Source organism: Toxorhynchites rutilus, chromosome 2, assembly GCF_029784135.1.
Source record: "Toxorhynchites rutilus septentrionalis strain SRP chromosome 2, ASM2978413v1, whole genome shotgun sequence".
NCBI lineage: Eukaryota > Metazoa > Arthropoda > Insecta > Diptera > Culicidae > Toxorhynchites > Toxorhynchites rutilus.
The window spans coordinates 303,333,928-303,353,332 of record NC_073745.1 but is presented as its reverse complement, the minus strand read 5'-3'; the positions used below and the strand labels follow the sequence as shown (position 1 = coordinate 303,353,332).

The following is a 19,405-nucleotide window of genomic DNA, read 5'->3' as shown; positions in this document are numbered from 1 at the left end:
ATCCATGTTTCCATCAATTGATAGGGAATATTTCGCTTCTATCGCAATTAATAAAATATTATTTTGCATTAGATAAACAATTGAAAACTGTAAAGTGTTAAGCTAAATCTAAATTATCTAAAAGCCCTAACTATCTCATTTTGATTGGCCCGATCTACAGTTTCCCTAGCCATCAAAACCAAGCAGCCTTGGGGAGATAGGCATTGCAAATACATGAAAGTCGGGGGCATTTTTGTTCCGACTGAAATGTGTTTCCCTAACACAGACTTCTAATCCATGGAGCGTGGGGAAACCGGCATTGCAAATACATGAAAGTCGGGGGTATTTTTTGGGGGTGTTTCCCCAACACGGACTTCAGAACCAAGGTGTCTGAGGAAATTGGTATTGCAAATTCATGCAAGTAGGGGGCATTTTTGTTCCGACTGAAATGTGTTTGCCTAGCACAGACTTCAAAATCAAAATGTCTGGGAAAATCGGCTTTACAAATAAATGCAAACTTCGAGTACTTTTGTACTCGTTTGCCTTTGTGCAAACTAGAATATGTTTCCTTAACACGGTCTCCTAAACTTAGGAACCTGGGAAAACCTTACAGACACTAGAGACGAATGAACTTTCAAGTTCAAAGCCTCTATAATATAAAAAGTAGAAGTTGAAGTTGTTGATTCATGCAAGCCGGGGGTACTTCTGCACCCGCATGTTTTGTTTTGCATTCTAGAATGCGTTTTTCTAGCCCGAGCTACAAAAGCGGGTACGAAAATAACGCTTCGGTTCGATTATTTAAGACTGTATTAGGAAATACGCCTTCATATATTTTGCTCACTGAATTTCTACGCATATAATGGATTAGGCAAAATGTTGATAACCATTCGCTGCGATAATGCCTATTGATTCAACAACATGCGTTGGACGTGAATGTCATAATCGAAACTGAGTGCCTGAAGTTCATCAAATCAAGCAATTTCGCGGTTCGAGTAGAACGTACAGATGAGAGATACAAACTTCAGAAGGAAACGTAAAATAGAATAATCGTTTGATAATGCTTCCGTTCTCATATTTTGTCCTAGGCACCATACCAAACGTAAAAGGACTGTCATTAAATTTACTTGTAACGAAGAACATTACCTATCACAATGCATGAATTGACCTTACATGGTATTATACAATCTTTTTACTCACAAAGCAAATATTAGGCTGTCAAAAAAGTCCTGCGGTATTTCCGCGAGGTGTCGTTGTAAGCGCGTAGTTCTAGTTGTATTCATTGTATCGAGTCATACTACAGCTTGGAAAGGTATTTTTGCGCGCTATAATATAGTCCTTGACAGTATTTTGTTTGGTTAAGTCGTTCGTGAGTTATAGTGTCGCAAATATGGAGCAAAATAAAGAGAAAATCCGACATATTTTACAGTACTACTATGACAAAGGCAAAAATGCATCTCAAGCTGCTAATAAAATTTGTGCAGTTTATGGACCCGATACAGTTTCCATTTCCACCGCACAACGATGGTTTCAACGTTTTCGTTCTGGTGTAGAGGTCGTCGAAGATGCGCCACGCTGCGGAAGGCCTGTCGTCGAAAATTGCGACAAAATCGCTGAATTACCTGAGAAAGACCGGCATAGTAGCAGCCGTAGCATCGGCCAAGAGCTGGGGATAAGTCATCAAACCGTTATTAACCATTTGAAGAAGCTTGGATTCACAAAGAATCTCGATGTATGGGTGCCACACACGTTGACGCAAAAAAACATCTTTGACCGTATCGACGCATGTGAATCGCTGCTGAATCGCAACAAAATTGACCCGTTTCTGAAGCGGATGGTGACTGGCGATGAAAAGTGGGTCACTTACGACAACGTGAAGCGCAAACGGTCGTGGTCGAAGCCCGCTGAAGCGGCTCAGACGGTGGCCAAGCCCTCATTAACGGCCAGGACGGTTCTGCTGTGTGTTTGGTGGGATTGTCAAAGAATAATCTATTATGAGCTGCTTCCCTATGGCCAAACGCTCAATTCGGACCTGCACTGCCAACAACTGGACCGCTTGAAGGTAGCACTCATGAAGAAGAGGCCATCTTTGATAAACAGAGGCCGCATTGTCTTCCATCAGGACAACGCCAGGCCAGAAGTGTGTCTTTGGTGACGCGCCAGAAGCTCCGGAAGCTCGGATGGGAGGTTCTTTTGCATCCGCCGTATAGTCCGGACCTTGCACCAAGTGACTACCACCTGTTTTTGTCCATGGCGAACGAGCTAGGTAGTCAGAAGTTAGCCACAAAAGAGGCCTGTGAAAATTGGCTATCCGAGTTTTTTGCCAATAAGGAAGCGAGCTTCTATAACAGGGGTATTATGAAGTTGGCATCTCGTTGGGAACAAGTCATCGAAAAAAACGGCGCATATTTGACTTAAAACAGATGATTGTAACTAATTTTATGAACAAATGAAAATTTAAAAAAAATACCGCAGGACTTTTTGACAGCCTAATATATTGAATTCAATTGAAATCGAGAATTGTTTCATTCCATCAAAAATTTAATCAATACACACAAATGATCGCTAAGCTAAGGTAGTCCCACGTCAACCTTGCGGTTATATCATAGACATAACACACCCATTTTTTTCGTTATATTTTTGTTATATTTTTTCAAAAAAGACATTGGCTTAAATTTTATATGTCGATTATCTGAATCGGTCCAGTAGTTCAAAAGTTATAAATTTTTGAAAAAGTCATTTTTGGGAGAAATGGTAGAAAATGATTTTTGGACCATCCGAAGACAACGGAAAGTCATAGCTTTGAAACAACAAAATAACATCTTTGAATTTTGGATATGTTATTTGAGAAATGAAAACAATGATTGAAAACACTTCTCATGGATATTTTTTATTCTACTTGATATTTCAGTGAATCACAATTAAAATGATTAAATGGAATATACACAATTTTAAACATATTACAGTAATCGATTGGGGCTGTTGAAAAAATCGGCAATACTTTAGTCATCCCATGACAGACATCTCGAGTAACGCCCACGATCGCTGCTATCTGCAATTTCGCCGATGACTTCCCCCTCCTGGTGGGAAGGAAACAAATTGGCAGCAAGGTGGTGACGACATAAGTAGCGAACGACTTTAATCACTGTCAAACGCGGCAAATTCCCTTCATTCGCCGCCCACTGATCATTAGCAAGGGGCCACACCCCCGCGTCAACTGAGATGAACAACGCGCAACAAAAGCTCCAATTTAGCTGAAAGTCCAATTTGAGACCCGGTGGAAACGAAAATGACAGCTCCCAGGGCGGGCGAGCGATTGTAACGAATTTAAAAGCACACCAACGCACGAATGAGTCGGGGGAAGATGGGTCATAACATAGTGTCAAGGAGGCACCGGAAGCGCCAGGAAATGCTTCGTCATGTACCGGAATTGGCAGAAGCAGTATAAGAAGCAGAAGGAGCAAAAATGTGAGATATAAAGCGGGCTATTTATAAACCACAAAAGAATAGTCCTTCTTCTCCGGGATGAGCACACGTGACGAAACGAGATTGAATCATGCGGTCGAAGGGAAGCCCACAGTGAGGCGATATATATGTTTTCACCCATGATTGGGTTATGTTCCGGGAGAATTTTCAGACGCTTGGTGTGTGTGTGTGTTCGCTGTCACCTCCAGAAGGTAGCAATTTGAGGCAATAATAAGATTGTGGCTTCATGTCATATTTGAGGTCGACTCGGGCCGATGGCTTTGCAGCTTCGAGATTTTATATTGTGCGCGCGAGTCATGCTGAGAGAACGGAAATTCCGATATGGTGTTGTGGTAATTCAAAAATTTGAAGAAGCGGAAAAGTAAACCTCTTATGGTTATTTTCCCTCGGCATCTACCAACATCAGAGAAAAGCGTGTAATCATCAAATATTTATCGCTAATTGCAAGAATGAACCGAGCACGAACCGAGTGCGCTGAATGTTGGGCCATTAAATCTCTACTAGGCACCCGGTTGGAGCTATCAGAGGCCATCACGACCTCATAAAATTGATCCTAACGCAAACGACCGTTTCGAGGCGGCCCATCCAGGGACGCGTCGGCTGTTCGTATCGTTTCACCAGGGCTCTCTCTGGTTTTTTTCTCGTTATATTAACCATTTACCAGTTCAATATTTTTACTTCACTAGCTTGGGAGAAGCCATTTATTGTTTCGGTTGGCCAATTTTCACCGGGAAACGGATGGGATCTTTAACGGCACTGAGTCACTGTCTACATAACGACCGGCCGGATTTAAAGCTAATGGTTTATTTGCCGTGGGGTGATTTTGGGACCGGATTTTATTTTTGTTACGATAGAACAATAAATATCGGAGAAATGGGAAACAGACGCGACTGGAATGCGAAGAATTTGATGGAATCAGACAAAAACGTCAGCGAAATGTTTCGGCGCGAGCGAGAAAGGCATCACACTTGCCAGATCAATTGGAATGGTTTGTTAGACTCGATAGGCAAGGAAACCAAACCTTTTCAGTTGTACTGCGAAAGAAAAAGAAACCATTTCTTCTAGACATTATGTAACTTCCCCTATGGCATCCCAGCGAATCATCACCTCATCTCTTTCCATTCTTCTCTTAAGACTTTCACTTGAACTTCTCGTCTCGGCTGAGGACCGGTACTTATTTCTCCGCCGTCCGTCTTATCTTTTTCCTTCCTCCAGGCGTTGATACATTTTTTTCTCTTCATTTCCGTACTTCCATTTACAAGGAAGAAAAACCCGAAATTCCATTTTCCCTTTTTGCAAAGGCTACCGGCAATCACCCTGTCTCCGCTTTGTCGGTTCGTCGGTTTGGGGAAAGGAAACAAAAGAAAGGAATAGTACAACCAAAAAAAAGGTCCTATTTAGTTTGGAGCAGCAGAGAAAGAAAAATTAAGGGGGAAAAGATTCTACAATCCGTGTCGTACGACAACGACATCGTTTTAATTCCACCGCAAATATCTGCCGGGGTTTTATACGGAAGGGGCGTTAGAAAAAGAAGAAGGAAAAAAAATGACGCGCCTATCTTTATCTGTTTGTTGTTTGTTTCCGTTTTGTACGAATCTGGGGGACGCCTGGAGGGCAAATCTGGACGGTGAACGGAAGATTTGAAATTGTGCGCGACGAAAGGGAAAACATTTACTGTTTTTATGCTTTTTAATTATTCACTTTTTATCTCTTGTGACATATACGAAAATCGGAAACGCTGGAGGACCGCTGTGTAATTTGTAACCTGTGAGTCAGTGTTACATGTATTTTTAGTTGTCTTTTACAAAATGTCTTTGATATACCCGAGGTTCCATTTCTTCATTTTGGGTGTCTGAAATGATGACCACTTAAAATTAGGCTTCAGTTTTCAGATTCTGGTTTTTATTCAGTTGCTGATAGGGGTTCTGAGACGATTCGACGTTCCCGTCGGAAGCTGGTTTTTATGATGCGCCCTAGACGCCATTCAAGACGAGACACATTGCCTTTCTTCCATTGTTTTAATTGGTATGATATTCTCCCATTTTGTGCACCTGTTGCGCTTGAGTGGATGTGGCTAAGACGTCGTTATTTGCTGAATCTATATTCCTAAAATTCAAAGAGGCTTGTCTTTGAAGCTGTTGTGGTGACCGCTAACGAATTTGTTCATCCCGTTACAACTTTCATTTCCGAATGATTTGAAGGAATAGCATCGTAGCTTCCGACAATTAGTTGTGAACCTAATCTGCTGTCAATGTTGCAATAAGAGAGTTCGATCTATCGATGTCAAGCGATTCTCTATTGTCGTTCGAATTATCTTGCATGGTTTTCGGAATATATCTGTTTGCTTCTTCAATTATTTTTTTGCTGAAATTACATTCGAATAGCTCAAGAACTTTACTTTATAGATATTGATGATATAATAGAACAAACATAATTCAGAATGAAATGTAATTTAAGGCTTGTTTTGAAAGTTTCTCGGGTTACCTCGAATATTATGTTCCGTGTTACGTACATATTTGAGATATAAAAATTTGTATTCCCGACGTGCCAACTTGAAAAGGTGACAGATGCGAGCACTTCTGAGTGTGTGATAAGCGCGAAGCATTTTTACGGCGTTTGTGACGGCTAAGTTTCTGATCTCCCCATACCAGTTTAAAGTTAAAGATTAAAGGCCGTTCCGGCAGTGTGTTTACGGTATGTACTTACATATGAGCAATCGCCAAATCAACCGAAAAATAGTCGAGTCGTAACAAAAAAATACAATATACAATAATTATGATTAAAAAATAATATGCGGTAAAGTTGTTGGAAAAAAAATTTACTAATATTCAAAATACACCGTTAAAAATCGTACACAAAAACTGAATTTTAAATTCAAAACCATTAAATCTTGAAATACACTCCCCTTTTGATATTTTGTTGTATATTTGTATTAGAAAACTATTCCAATGCGGTATTGGACTCTCCAAAATAAAAATTTACTTTGTGTGATCGTAACCATCCAAGAAAAGTAATAAGAAGAATGGATTCTACATACGATTCTTGATTAAAATCTTTTGATAACATTTTTATAACTTTTTATAACACCTAGGACTTACCGTTCTCGAGATATAACCAATATTATATAATAAAAATTCTGTTCGTAAAATTTCTATACGAAACCCTATACGAACATCCAGCAGCATTATACATTTTATATTCATCATATTTGACAAACTTTGATTGAACAAAAGGGTTTCTTATAATTCTTATTAAACAACACAGAAAGAGGGGTGTGTTAATACATAAAAAATAATATTAAATTCAGTTTTGTAAATTAGTAAGTAAGCAGTAAGATGTCTTTAGTTGAAAATTTATAATGCTTTTTGACGTAGAACTACGTCTTTCAGGAAGGGTGCCAAATCAGAAAACAGGTCACGTTTTAATGAAATCAAGTTAACGTTAATAACTATTTTCACTGTGAACGAATTATCATGATTTGCATACCAATCGAATCGGAAATTCTGTAAGATTTGTTTGGTATGCTATACATTACAATTTGATAATCTCTAAGCGGTTTAAATTCATGAAAACTTGAAGATTTTACTTTTTTCCCATACATTTGTTATGCCGATTTGTGTGCTAACCCTGCCCGTATTTCGAATGCTTATAACTCGAACATTTCTTAACAGATCCGAAAGATGTTTGCATCAAATGATAAGAAATATTTCTACGCGTCTATCACAATTATTAAAATGTTATTTTTCATGGGATAAACAATTGAATTACTGTAAAATGTCAAGCGTTAACTGAACGCCCTAACCGCCAAATTTTGATTGGCCCGATTTACGGTTTCCCTAACACAGACTCCAAAATCGTTGTACCTGTGGCAATCTGCTCTGCAAATACACATGCAAGTCGGGGGTATTTTTTTCCCACTGAGCTGTGTTTCCCTAACACAGACTTCAAAATTAATGTACCTGGGGGAATCCGCTTTGCAAATACATGCAAGCAGGGAGTATTTTTTGGTGTTGAGTACTTTTGTACTCACTTGTTGTTGTGCAGACCGGAATATGTTTCCCTAAAACGTAGTTTTAAACTGAGAAGCCTGTGAAAATCATCATTTCAGATACTAGAGGTGAATGAACTTTCACGGTTCGAGAACTACGTAAACATGAGATGTGCAATATTTTCAGAGGAAAATGTAAAGTACAATGATCGTTTGAAAATTCTTCCGTTCACATATCTTGGTAGTACTAGACACCATATCAAACGTAAAAGGACGTTCATCAAATTTATTTGTAAAGAAGAACATAATCTATTACAAAAATTACGATGCATTCTAAAATGATATTCAAAGCGGTGAACAAGTGGATTGCATCATATAATTGCGTAGTTCCACGTCGAAAATATGCGGTCGGGTTCTAGATACAACCCCTTGCAATTTTTTTTCTAAATAGTTCATTAACCCCTTCACCTACAACATCGAGTGGTGCACTTGCATGTCATAGGGTACTAGAACGCTCAGCAGCATAGTGAAATCACATGATGCGAAACCGAATTAGGTCGTTAATTTCCGAACAACTTGTCATATTTTGACCTGACTTCAGGATTTCGATTTAAAAAACTGGACTACGATTTAAAAAAAGGTTAATGATTGTGCATACGTTGATATTCAAAAATCCGTCGTAATAAATTGATAATAAAATTGATCTTGGGTTTTTTTTATCCCTTTTGTTTATTTTAGGCTCATCAGCATTTTAGCTGTAACAGAGCCGAATTTTAATCGTGTTACATGTCACATGTTTATCATATCTATAATTAGCACATTATACAGTTGCCATTTTAGGCGTTAGAGTATTCCCTTCTATACCATTGCATCTGGTACACATTTACACAGTAGCCATTAGGCGTAAGAGTTTTTCTTCTGTTCTTCCATTATCCAAGTAGACCGGATAGCGGAGACAGTTGATTGATCATTGTTGAGTTATTTTTAGAACAGCAGCCCGATGTCTTGCAGAGCAGAGCAGTTGTATGGATGAATCGATCTAATTCCGACCGTGGATCGATCTCCATCGCTGATGATTGTTGCGAGGACGTAGTTATTCTGTAATAACACAAAGATGGTCAATGAGGGCCCTGAGTTTTGAGCCCACGATCGATCGCTTACTAAGCGAACGCGCAACCAATGTGGCTACGGAGACCCTCGATCTTGGGTAGTTATCACCATATGTACAAGGTTTCAGAAAAATCGTCAAGGTCAGGGCAGTGGCTGGCTGATTTGCCGAGTCAATACATATATGTAATTCACATAACTACAATATTACAAAAACATTAACAAAATCATACAATTATTAACAAACATCCATTTATGATGAAGGAACAAAATTTTCATAAAATTGCCTAGAACTGGAGGGATCAGTGAGTGTATCTTGTTCTATATTAGACAATGAAATTACATTTTGCCGCCGAGGTGCACGGAGGCGAATGAACTGCAAAGTTTAAAGCCTCTTAAAAACAAAGAAACGTGAAACGCCGAGGTGCATTGGTTTCATCCACTTCGTATGAAGGAGACATTGAAGACGAAGTCCTTGCGATAAATGTAATTTTTTCCTTTTGTTGTAGCTCTTCAAGTTCTAGTTCCGATATTGGGGAAACTACTTTCGCTTTAGCAATCGCTTGATTGTATGGAGATAATTTCTTTACAGTTGCAGCCAAACCTAGAAATATGTGGTCCACATCGTCAAGATTAGTATTTTGTTGATTAGCCTGCTCTTTGGATTTACTTCCTAGAATAAACTTCATCAATATTGACGAAGCTGTTTGTGGTTGTGCATTCCTCTTCATTTGAACATTCCGTTTACGTTTCGGTGGTGTCAATATGGTTGATGGGATTTGTGCTTCCGTCTCTACAATCGAAACATCTTTATCCAAAATATCAGGAGTACATGTGTTCGTGTCCGTTCAAATTTACATCAACAGAAGTACAAGTCTCTCGTTTTTTAATAAATGGCAGGAAAAAAGACATTTCGTCTTCAAATTTCCATTTTGTCATCCTACATGCTGCCGCCTTCCTTTTTTTCATCGCTCGTCGGAAGCTGTCTCTGAGACTGAACCACTGCTTCTTGCATTCAGATGCTGAAAAAAAGTGATGCAAACAATTAATGAAATAGATGGAGAAAAATGGAAAATAAGAAAAAAATAACTTAACCCTTTATTTATTACTACTCAGCGAATGGCGAATGGTTAGGAAATTTCGATTTTATGACGAAAGGCCCGATAAATCTATATAAACCTTGTTATAAATTTTATGATACATAGCAATACAGCCATCCCATGCCAAATCGATATAATGGTTTCCCAGATTGAAAAGTGGTAATTTCGAAAGTGTAATATTTTTTTTTCATAGAAGACTAGTTCATTCGATTCATTTCGATATGTGGATCATTTGAATCGGTCCAGTAGTTCGAATGTTATGAATTTTTAAAGTCATTTTTGGAAAAATTGAATAAAAAATGGGTTCTAATGTTTTGCGATAAAGAACAAAATTATCACTTTTCACGAAAATCTGAAAAGCATCATATCGGTTTGGCCTGGAAAGGCTTAATATATATATTAGAAATGCATGTTATTTTTTCAGGTTCTTGGCCACTGGCGATTCCTTCAGAACTACCGATTCCTTATAACTACCGTTTGGGAGACACGACTTTCTTTAAAATAGTGATTGAAGTATGTAGCGTAATCATTGCCAATCTGCTTGCAGAATTCATGCCAGTGCCTTCGGAAGATGAATGGTGTGCCATAGCTGCTTCATTCTGGGAAACCTGGAACTTTCCAAACTGCATCGGGACACTTGATGGAAAGCATATCACCATTGTGGCCCCGGCCAACAGTGGTTCTTTATATTTTAATTACAAAAAAAAAATTTACAATCGTGTTGCTAGCATTAGTGGATGCTAATTATCGATTTATTGCTGTTGATGTTGGAGCCTACGAGAAAAACAGTGATGGGGGCATATTTGCCAACTCGAAAATGGGAAGAGCATGTTTACGTACCCCACGTCATAGTGACGGATGAGGCTTTCCCTTTGAAATCGTACCTCTTAAGACCATATCCGAGGACACAACTTGAGGACGCAAAAAAACGGCACTACAACTATCGACATTCACGTGCAAGAAGAGTGTCTGAGAACGCATTTGGAATTCTCGCACAAAAGTTTAGGATTTATAACAGACGAATCCAACTAAAGCCAGAACGCCAGAAAATAGTTCTTACTACATCTATATTACATAATTTTATATTGAAAAATAATCGATCACAGTTGCCAACCGTTAAACCTTCAGATTGTAACTTAACAAATCTTCCCAATACCGGTGGCAATTGACGAATTTACGCAAAGCTGAATCAGCTCATGCGACATCTACATTAGAGCTCAGAACCACAAAAGTAAGGGTGTATGTTTATTTTACGCACTGAAAAGCAAGATTCGGTGGCGATTATTCATTTTATTTAGATTAATTTCAGCCATGTCGTCAGTATGTGGTAAGAAAGTTGGAGTTTTGTATATTTATGATGGTTTCAACACGCGATTTGACCAAAGTCATAGATAATCTTGGAAAATTTTAAGTTCGATAATGCATACCGGTTATTGATACTATGGATAATTGCGATGAAATAGATATCATCTCAAATTGGCTGATATCATTGATTATGTAGGGGCCGATACGAGAAATATTTGCAGTATTTTTAGCGCAAAACATCCTATTCATCGTTTACTTAGTTGAAAAAAAATAAAGTGACAATACTTATAACAAGCCATTCCACGTAATATACATAGCACATTGTAAAATGATGATTTTCTAACCTTTTCAGCGTGGAAAGAATACATGAAACCGGGAAATTTGAAGATAAATTCTGATTTTTCTAGAAAATTTGAACGAATTTCATACCAAAAAAACAAAACATCCTCATTTTACTCGCTGCGCCATTTGGTTGTAAATCCAACGTAAATTCGTCAATAGCATTCAGGAAGCTTTTAACGTGAGGGACTCTTTTAAAGATTTTTTCTGTAGTGATAACGGTCGTTTAGATTGGACACAGGAATAGCAGCAAAAACACTTCAATAATGTAGCATCACACAACAATTGAAATATTAGGCTGTCAAAAAAGTCCTGCGGTATTTCCGCGAGGTGTCGTTGTAAGCGCGTAGTTCTAGTTGTATTCATTGTATCGAGTCATACTATAGCTTGTTGGAAAGGTATTTTTGCGCGCTATAATATAGTTCTTGACAGTTTTGTTTTGTTTGGTTAATTCGTTCGTGAGTTATAGTGTCGCAAATATGGAGCAAAATAAAGAGAAAATCCGACATATTTTACAGTACTACTATGACAAAGCCAAAAATGCATCTCAAGTTGCCAATAAAATTTGTGCAGTTTATGGACCCGATACAGTTTCCATTTCCACCGCACAACGATGGTTTCAACGTTTTCGTTCTGGTGTAGAGGTCGTCGAAGATGCGCCACGCTCCGGGAGGCCTGTTGTCAAAAATTGCGACAAAATCGCTGAATTAGCCGAGAAAGACCGGCATAGTAGCAGCCGTAGCAGTCGGCCAAGAGCTGGGGATAAGTCATCAAACCGTTATTAACCATTTGAAGAAGCTTGGATTCACAAAGAAGCACGTTGTATGGGTGCCACACACGTTGACGCAAAAAACATCTTTGACCGTATCGACGCATGTGAATCGCTGCTGAATCGCAACAAAATCGACCCGTTTCTGAAGCGGGATGGTGACTGGCGATGAAAAGTGGGTCACTTACGACAACGTGAAGCGCAAACGGTCGTGGTCGAAGCCCGCTGAAGCGTCTCAGACGGTGGCCAAGCCCTCATTAACGGCCAGGAAGGTTCTGCTGTGTGTTTGGTGAGATTGTCAAGGAATAATCTATTATGAGCTGCTTCCCTATGGCCAAACGCTCAATTCGGACCTGTACTGCCAACAACTGGACCGCTTGAAGGTAGCACTCATGAAGAAGAGGCCATCTTTGATAAACAGAGGCCGCATTGTCTTCCATCAGGTAAACGCCAGGCCACACACTTCTTTGGTGACGCGCCAGAAGCTCCGGGAGCTCGGATGGGAGGTTCTTTTGCATCCGCCGTATAGTCCGGACCTTGCACCAAGTGACTACCACCTGTTTTTGTCCATGGCGAACGAGCTAGGTAGTCAGAAGTTAGCCACAAAAGAGGCCTGTGAAAATTGGCTATCCGAGTTTTTTGCCAATAAGGAAGCGAGCTTCTATAACAGGGGTATTATGAAGTTGGCATCTCGTTGGGAACAAGTCATCGAACAAAACGGCGCATATTTGACTTAAAACAGATGATTGTAACTAATTTTATGAACAAATGAAAATTCAAAAAAAATACCGCAGGACTTTTTTGACAGCCTAATATATTGGAAATATTACTGACTAATAAACGTTATATTATATTTATAAACAACAAAACCTACCTGGTCGATTTACTGCTTCTCCAATTACTTTCCATGCTCGTTTCTTGTTATTCGCATTAGAATAATCTTTATCTTCTTGGTCAAAAAGAAAATTGTAATTCCTTACGCATTCAATTAATTTTTCAGCTTCCATTTAAAAATGTTCAATTAAATCCGAAGTAAACACAGGCAGAATAAACCGAACGGAGCAAAATCACCGCAACACTGGTTGAGTTGTACAACGAACTTTGACAGTTACCAGGTATGCTATTAAGTTCCTCGTGTTAGTATAAGTAAAAAGCGTGCAATTTGCGAGGAATTTTAACCAAAATTTTAATTCACTTTGTCTCCGAGTTCGATTTTGTGTAATTAAATACAGAAAAACGTGTTTATATCAACAAAATTCAATATATATTCAGAGTTTCCAAACACAACACTGCTTGCTATTTTATATGTGTGAGTAATTTTCGGGTACGACACAAAACTTCTAGCTCACCTGTAGTTTATGTCAAATGTTTGGGAGATGGAAAGTAAATTCGCGTTGATGACATTGAGCTCCGTATCACGAGTTTGGAAAGGGACGATCGCAATAATAGATTTTCAGGTGGAATGAGAACACATTTAACATGAAAATTATGAATGAGAAAATAACTATTCCATATCGAATATGTGTTTTAGGTTCATGAAAATCACATTTTTAGGCAAGTGTGGAAAAATCTCATACGGAAATTACGCCCGCTGATGATGTTAATGATGTTACCTCGAATTGTAACGGTGAAGCTATCAACTGCATCATCAGCATCACTGAAGTTCGTCAAAAAGGTCCGATCGGGATTGAAAATTGCAGCATTTGGATCAAATTCATCGTAAAATAAAGCACCGATAGGCTTATCAAATCTTATCATGACGGGCGGATAATGTGGGTCTATATTGCACAACACGTCAAACGCTGTAGTCACTGAGCAAGCTAATAAGGCACTATGATTGACAAGTATGAGAACCAAGAGCTTATTAGCCATTATGATTGAGCACTGGATTAATTTGGTAGAGACCGTTCAAAGTAAATATATGTTGTTTGTATTCAATTTCCAAAAAAGACCAGCGCAACTGTAATCCGCAAACAGCAATACATCCTCATTAGAGTTGAGTGTCTCATTTGCTTTAATAGTTGACGATTACGTAGTTCGATCACTTCAGCTTCATTGCATAAGATGGGTGGAACATAAATAACATCCATCGATCGCGAACATAGAAGTCCCGTTTGAAATTCGAAATAGCTATCCCCAGTTGCTCAAGTGACTCAGTAGGATCACGTTAAGTTATTTGTTCCATGCTGATTTTGGATGTTTGAAAATTTGAAAATGTAAATTTGTCACAATGTCACAATCGATTTTCGTTTTTCAATTTGTACCTCCGAACGATGTAATTCTGCAAAAGACACAGCCCAAAAGGCTGTGATTTCGCTCAGAAAACAGTATTCGGAAATGTTTAAATTACCTACCGAGCTTATTGTAAGTAAAAGAGTTGCCACAACTTGATTGGATTGTTAGAAATGACGGTGTATTAAATTATGCAGGTTTTAAAAGTTATCATTAAACTCAAAGTAACAAAAAAAAACGGCGGGGGACAAACGACACAGCAGTTAGGTTGTGAATCCACCTAGAAAAAAAGTACTAAAAGTTCCTGAATAAGGCTCGGATAAGGGTCTCTGACATCACAAGCACCAGGAGTAAAAATCACATCACTTGAGGAATCAGCAACCGTAGTAAATCAGTCACTGAGAAACATATTTGGGGAATGTCTAGAAATCGTCTATAAAAAGATTCTCAATGAGCTTACTGGAGGTCCTAACCTCGTTAGTTCCTACGTGAAAAGTATTTCACTTACCGAAGAAAGAATGTACGTTCCTCTGATAAACACCGCCAACCAGCAATAGGGCAGCAGAGATCTCCAGGTAGTGATAGGGGATCACCACACAGTGAGCGGAATCCAAGAAAAGCAACGAAAATACCAGGGGTACTGGTCACCATCAGCAACGGGCACCGCTGACAGCCAAGCCACCAACGGCCGCCACAGCGGTTGAAAAGCCACAGACACAGTCTTCCTTCTTCTTTCCAAGTGTAAACCGATCAAAAGTACAACACCAAAAGGCGATGAGATGATTAAAGACACCGGAAAAAGCAAATAACTAATTTGTAAACTCTTTTATTTAAATTTCTACCTCTAGAGGGTCTTTCAGATTAAACGCTCACGCAACAAATTTTAATAACTTGTACAAAAGTGAACCGATTTTTTTTTAAATTTATATAAACGGTGAACAAAGTTTTTCACAAACAACTCTAACATTACAACTCCGATGCTGTTGAAAATCCGAGTTATTTCTTCTTTAAGTTCCTCCAATTTTTTTTTGACTTATTAACATAGCAACGGTCCTTCACGTACCCTCTCAGGAAGTAATCGACGACGATAAATATTGAAATTCTTATCATAACAGGACAAAGTTTCATTAAGGTTGCTCGGTTGCTCGATTAATATGATTCCACTAAAAATACACGTACTTGTCAATTGTACATCTTGACACTGAAAACCATCCGATCAGACTGAACGAGTAGCCGAATATTATCGTCCCGAAGTGGGGAATGCAGTGTTACCATCGACGGAGCGAAAAAATCTGTTTATAATAAACTATTCGATATTTTGCGTGAGCGTTTAGTTTGAAAGACCCTGAATTATAGTACCTTCAACACATTTTGGCTGGTTCGTCACTTTTACTTCCATTTTTGGACTAATGTCGGGAGTGAGAATTGAACTCGTGACCCTGAGCGTGAAGAGGCATGGATGTTATCACTACGCCAGATCGCCTCCAACAATTTTTTTGAAAATTCTATCTGTAAACTCTTTATTTGAAAACTCTCTATTTGTAAGCTCTTTAGGGGCGAAGGCATGACCTTCTCAGTCGGACTACCAGAGCGCAATGATGAAATCCACGAATGCTTCCTTCTTTTATATTTCGAAGCAGTCTATTCGGACATCAAAATCATGTTTAATTTTTCATTATACAATCCCGTATTCTAGTTTCTATAGAGTGCGGATGTACTGGACGTTAGAGCAAAGATTGCTTTCGCAAATCGATCATTTAGAACGCGTGTTTTCCATTGCTTGAAATTTTTTGTTGTTGTTTGATTGTTAGTTCACAGAAGATATTATATTATTCATTATAATGGATCGTTATGGTGTACCCTGATCGGTTGACACAAAAAACTCATAAATCCTTCAGGAAATGATTCAATTCAAGTGTTCAATAGTTAGTTACATGATATATATTATTTTCTTCAATGTAGCAAATTGTTATGGAGTGCCCAAATGGATTGGTGCAAAAATGTCATAAATTCATCATGAAATTAATTTAAAATTAGGATTGGTTTCATCATTGCAATCAAATTTGATTCTCGGGTAAGCTTTCAATTTTCAGTTCAATGTATTATTTCAAATTCATGTATAACATGAGGTTAGGAAGGGGGTCTCCGTAGCCACATTGGTTGCGCGTTCGCTTAGTAAGCGATCGATCGTGAGTTCAAAACTCAGGACACTCATTGACCATCTTTGTGTTGTTACAGAATAGCTACGTCCACGCAACAATCATCAGCAATGGAGATCGATCCACGGTCGGAATAAGATCGATTCATCCATACAACTGATCTGCTCTGCAAGACACATCGGGCTGCTGTTCTATAAATAACTCAACGATGATCAATCAACTGTCTCCGCTGTCCGGTGGTCTAACTGGATAATGGAAGAACAGAAAGAATACTCTTACGCCTAAATGGCTACTGTGTGAATGTACCATATGTAATGGTATAGAAGGAATACTGGCGAATGGCAACTGTGTAATGTGCTAATTATAGATATGATAACAATATGACATGTACACGATTAAAATTCGGCTCTGTTACAGCTAAAATGCTAATGAGCCTTAAATAAATAAATGGGATAAAAAAAAATGAGGTTGGGAAAAAATTATCCATTATTTTCTCGTTGTCTGGCTTTAGTGATCAATTTCTCGCGTAATATTGATCATACAATTTCATGTTTAGGCTCGTTGTTAAGGTCGCATTTCACACTAAAAAAAATCTTTGGTTTTTTTTGTTTCATTCAGTTGAGAGTTACAAGGTGTTAACAATTGAGGTCAACAAAGAGAAAATTATGTACATTTTACACTTTTCATTTTATAAATGCGAAAATACAAACCAGGCCGCTGAAATTGTGATTGATGTTTTTGGTTCCGATACTGCAAAAGTAAAATACTTCTAATTTAATTTATTTTCAAAATTTGTTTTATTCATTTTTTTCAATTTTTTTATTTTTTTTAAAATTATTTTTTTAAATTTTTTTAGTGCAATACACTAAATTATGATATCTACTGTCAACAAATGGACCGTTTGAAGCTAGCGATTGACCAGAAACGTCCAGAATTGGCCAATAGAAGAGGTGTTGTATTCCATCAGGAAAACGTAAGGCCACACAACTCCGAGAGATTGATTGAGATGCATCCACCATATAGTTCGGACCTGGCACCAAACGATTATCACCTTTTTCTCGCATTGGAAAATTTCCAGAGCGATAATAAAACCATACAAATAAACACAAATTTCTGCATAACTCGAGAATTAATCAAGAAAAATGAAACCAAATTAGGCATGTGGAGGTTTTAGGGTGCAAAAAATGTTTTTACGGTGGTAAGACATCCCACCCCCCTCTCTAAGGGGGAGCTACCATACAAATGAAAGACAAATTTCCGCATAATTCGGAAATTAATCAAGCAAATGGAGCCAAATTTGTCATGCGAATGTATTAGGGGTGAATAGAGATTTCTCCCGGCTCTCTGAGGGGGAGGGGGGGGACTACCATACAAATGAAGCATACATTTCTGCATCTTTCAATAACTAATCAAACAAACTGAACCAAATTTGGCATGTGGAGGTTTTAGGGGGCAAAAAACATTTCTAAGGTGGTTCAATACTCCTTTTCTTTTCCGAAAGGGGGGGGGGGGGGTGTTTCTGTCGTAATGTGAAACATAAATTTCTGCATAACTCGAGAACTAATCAAGTAAATGGAACCATATGAAGGTTTTAGGGTACAAAAAATGTTTCTATGATGGTTAGACTCTCCACCCCCCTCTCTAAGGGGGGCCTGCCATACAAATGAAACACAAATTTCTGCATTACTCGAGATTTACCAAATGAAACCAAATGTGGAATATGACACTCCTCCCGCTTTCTAAGGGTGGGCTGTCATACAAATGAAACACAAATTTCTGCATAACTCGAGAACTAATCAAGTACAATTTTGGATGTGAGGGTTTTTGGGTATAAGAAATGTTTCTATAATGATATGACACCCCTCCCTCCTCTGGAATGGAGAGGGGGCCCCATAAAAATATTATACATATTTCAACTAAAAAGACGGGTGGGTAATGTCGGGGACATAACCGGAGTGACGTAGGACTATGCAAAGGGGACAGCTTTTGTTAAATATATATTTTAAATATATTGTTTTATTTTCTTCACCTACGTGAATACCTACCTATCTACCTGAAAAATGGATTAGTTTACTGTTTACTCTTTATGAATATGTTAATGGTTCTGAAAAGAACCTTTGGTGTTGTGTTTTTGTTATCACTCGATATTCCCATCTTGTTCGGCTAAACCTTCCTGTTTAGCGATTTGTTGTCACTCGCCACAGCTTTCACAGTTGGAAAATTTCTTCCCATCCAGCTTGTGACATATTTTACAGTAAATTACATTCAATGGCACGTCGCATTACCACCACTCAGTGCCGGATTGGAGGTAATTTTAACCTGTAATTGAACATTTGCGATGACAGTGGTACAGTGTCGACTTTCAATGTGGGATCATAATTTGGATCTCTATGTTTACAAAAATGTCCAACTAAATAAGTCACATTACATGTCCGTCCAATTAGCTAAATGTCGAACTAATTGTAGATTACTGTACTTTCAATCTGGAAACAATTTAAGAATTGGTGAAAATTGAATAATCAGGAAAGTCCCCAACTATCAATAAGCTCAGAACAACTGCCAAATTCTCATACTCATCAAATCCTGGCAAACAAATTATGAAAACATCAATTTGTGTTTTATTATTATTTTGGATAATGTTTTAGAAAGCATTGAACTTTATTTCCTAAACTCTTTTTTGGAAGGTTTAATGGCCCTGAAAAGCGCCTTGTTTTATGGAATGGTTCCAATTTAGAAAACTTAGTACTCGTGGTTTTGAAAAAAACCATTTCGAACGCCCTCGATGCCGCCTTGTTCTGGATTTGCCACCAAAGCAGTTTGTATAAAGAACAAACTTGTTTCTTCTGCTACCTGATGCCGTTTTGCGATTGCGTTTGCCACTCGCCATTCGCTGCAACTGCCTGTTGTCTTGATGTCCACCGAACCGAATGTGTTATGTTCCGAA

The 19,405-nt window shown here is 38.4% G+C and overlaps 1 protein-coding gene across 4 annotated transcripts in view; it reads left to right on the top strand.

The window, feature by feature from the left end:
* Positions 1 to 19,405, top strand: part of LOC129771009 (uncharacterized) — a 493,902-nt gene that overhangs the window by 42,635 nt on the left and 431,862 nt on the right. The window contains exon 3 of one of the 4 annotated variants that reach the window (XM_055774240.1): positions 13,071 to 13,185. The exons of the other annotated variants lie outside the window; for them this stretch is intronic. The gene's annotated coding sequence lies outside the window, so the exon portion shown is untranslated. The remainder of the gene's footprint in view (positions 1 to 13,070; positions 13,186 to 19,405) is intronic. 4 annotated transcript variants of the gene reach the window in all.